The 3,323-nt window shown below is 36.3% G+C and overlaps 1 non-coding gene across 1 annotated transcript; it reads left to right on the top strand.

Moving 5' to 3' along the window:
- The first annotated feature begins 2,512 nt into the window (after window positions 1-2,512).
- Window positions 2,513-2,619, top strand: LOC114006374 (U6 spliceosomal RNA). The gene has a single exon (XR_003548092.1). It is a non-coding gene; the product is annotated as a U6 spliceosomal RNA (small nuclear RNA).
- Window positions 2,620-3,323: the final 704 nt, after the last annotated feature.

Below are 3,323 nucleotides of genomic sequence, written 5' to 3'. Positions count from 1 at the left end.
TTTATGATCATATAACTGCAGAAACGATATGGTTTTAAATATTTTTGAGAAAATATTTACATGTTAACTACTCAAATTCTTGAAAAACAGTACCCAGCACACTAGTCAAACAAACCTTCTCAATTCAGCCCTGCCTACTAAGTATTCTGTGATATACCCTCTGCTAGCAAAGATCAGTCTCTTTTTCTTCCTTCAAAGTCTTTTTCAAGATAATCCTCTAGCATGGTTGCTCTCTTGCAATCTCTACTTATTACAATGCTAGGCTGGAAAAGTCCAGGTTATTTTATGTTATAAGTTCTTTCATATATCTTCTCTAATCCTCTCTGCCAGGAAGAACTATTTATGGTGCCAGGTAATCTTTCTAAGAGCTTCTGTTGGCTTACTTGAGATCCAACTTAGTTCCATAGTTTTCTGATTGATCTTCAGATATGACATTCCATTCAAAGCCATGTCCAATAATGAGTATATCCAATTTCTGATTCAGTGCAACAAGTATTATTGAACTTATACAATTAACAATTATGCCACAAAATGAGAATACTTCTAAATATTTCCAATTCAAGAGGGGTCAGGAAGGAAGAAAAGTTTGTTTCCATTTAGAGAAACAAACAAGAAAAATATTTTAACAAATTGCTGAAACTATCAACAACTCAAAAGAAAGTAAACTGTTTAAATTGGGAAAACAAAGCATAGTAAAAGGAGATCAATAATGTTTTACTCAAAAGTCATAAAATTCTATTTTCCAATTTAGTCTTATGTTCAAACACTCTTCTGTTGAATATGTAGTGTTGCTGTGGTCCAATCTTTTCATTTAAATCCTGAAAGTTAGCATTCAACATAGCTACTGACATTTCTTGTCCCTAGCATTAAACTGGTCATTTTCCTGGTTGCCTCTGGTTCTCTTATTGTGTATGTGTATTTAGTTTTACTGTTCAAGCACTCCTTCCAGAACTTCTTGAAGAATGGGTCTGCAACTGGCAAAAACTTTCAGGTGTTATTTATCTGAGAATTTCTTTTTTCATATAAAAGATAATTCTGCTGGGTATAGTATTCTTGGTTGAAACTGCTTTTCACTTAATACTTTGAATATACATTCAAATTCTTTCCTTGTTTGCATTGTTTCTGATGAGAGGTCTGAGGTTAGCCTGATGGGATGACCTTTATAAGTAACCTGACATTTCTCTCCTGCTAATTTTAGTATCTTGTCTTTATCTGTAGATTTGACCAGTCTGGCTATGATGTGCCTTGGAGAATATCTTCTTGGGTTGATTATATTAGGGGTCCTTCGTATTTCTTAGGTCTGGATATTTGAATGCCTATTTAGATTTGGAAAGTTTTCTTCCAAGATTTTATGCAATAGATTATCAATTCCCTGATTAGTTTCCTCACCTTCTGGGATACCAATTATCCTGATATTTGGGTACTTAATGCTGTCTAGTATTTCTCACATAGTATTCTCATTTTGGGAGATTATTTTCTCACCTCTCTTTCGGGTGAGTACACACACCCTAAGGCAAAAAACTCTCAAAAAAAAAAAAAAGAGGGGGTCCTCTTGGGGCCAGGCAGTGGTGCAGCAGTGACAATGCTCTAAGGTTGGCCCACGTGCAAAATCTGGGTTTATGTCCAGAGACCGCCCCAAGTTCACTGGGCAAACAGGGTCTCATGATCCCAGGCTGAGTGAGGCTATGGGTGGATCATGGCATCATCCTGCATCTTTTAGAGTTCATTATCTCTCAGCTCTTGCATCTCATTTAGTTTTGTCACTATGAATATTCTGAAGTTTTTATCAGACATTTCCATGAATATTACTGTACTGTCTGTGGACAATAAAGGATTGTTCTTTTTACTTAGGGGAAAGATAGTGTCTTGTTTCTCATGTTTCTTGTGCCTCTGTGGTTGTTTCTGGTCCTTCTGTGACAAAATCTCTCCTCCACTGTGCTTAGCAATGTGGTATCAACACTAAGATTAGGAGTTCAGATTTATAAAAATAAATTTCTTCATTAAAGAAGGAGGTTTAATAAATGTTGAGGATTTCAATGACTCTCAAAGTATTCAGATGCTTGGCTACTGTGCACCTAGGCCCATCTAGACATTCAGTGTGAGGAGAGTGAAGTTTAAAGTGAAGAAGAATGATTTTAAAAATAAGCAGTATGATTTTAAAAATAAGCAAAAGGGAAAATGAACTAGAAAAAACTACCAAAAAATGATAAAAAATGAAAACCAGGTGGCATGCTGGCATGCCACATGAACTTGCCAGGACATACCTCAGCTTTAAAATGGTTTCTAAAATTAACAAGTGAAAGAAAAGGCCCAAGCTAAGGTTGAAAATTAAAATAATAATAATAAAAATAAAAAAGAGAGAGAGAGTGTGAGACAGCCAGCCAGCCAGTGACAGTGAGAAGATGGGGGTCATCCTAACTTGTCTGAATATTTTGGGAGTCTAGGAGATGGATTAGAGCATGGCTTCCCTGAACTAGCTGCAACATACCTCAGCATTAAAATGGCCTCTTGTGTGCTCGCTTTGGCAGCACATGTACTAAAACTGAAACAATACAGAGAAGATTAACATGGCCTCTGCGCAAGGATGACATGCAAATTCATGAAGCGTTCCATATTTTTAAAGAGAAACACACTCTTAATCAGCAAAAAATTCTCCTAAGAGGTGCTTAAAAGTGAGTACATCTTCCAATGGCTAGAAATAGAAGAATAGCCTCAGGTCTGAATAAACCAGGAAATATGCCTCCTTCAAAGGAACAGAGTAAATCCCCTCCATCTCTCCTAAAATCTGAGGTCATTACCAAAATGTCAGATAAAGAATTTAGAACGTTTATGGTGAACAAATTCTATGAACTGGAACAGAAAAGAGACAACAAATTTCAGGAGATTAGGAAGTCCTTTCATGATATGAAAAAAGAAATGGACACCCTGAGAAAGAATCAGATGCAGCTATTAGGGGTCAAGTCTGTAAGAGAGGAAATCAAAAACTCCCTTAAAAGTATTAAAAGTCGATTAGACCATGCTGAAGATCGAATCTCTGATGTTGAAGATAAAACATGTGACCTAGAAAAAAACCACCAAGAAGATAGACAAGATAACAAAAAAATCCACAAGGATAATATATGAGAAATACTAGGTTTCATAATGCACCCAAACATCAGAATAATTGGCATCCCAGGAGGTGAAGAAACTAATAATGGCATGGAAAATTTATTCCATGAAATCCTGGAAGATAATTTCCCAAGTCTAGAGAGGCACTCAACCATCCAGATCCAAGAAATACAAAGGACCCCAAATAGAATCAACCCCAGAAGATCTTCCCCAAG

Source organism: Tupaia chinensis, unplaced genomic scaffold, assembly GCF_000334495.1.
Source record: "Tupaia chinensis unplaced genomic scaffold, TupChi_1.0 Scaffold147350_1, whole genome shotgun sequence".
In the NCBI taxonomy this organism is placed as follows: Eukaryota; Metazoa; Chordata; class Mammalia; order Scandentia; family Tupaiidae; genus Tupaia; species Tupaia belangeri.
The sequence above is the reverse complement of the archived record's forward strand: the minus strand, read 5'-3'. Positions and strand labels throughout refer to the sequence as shown.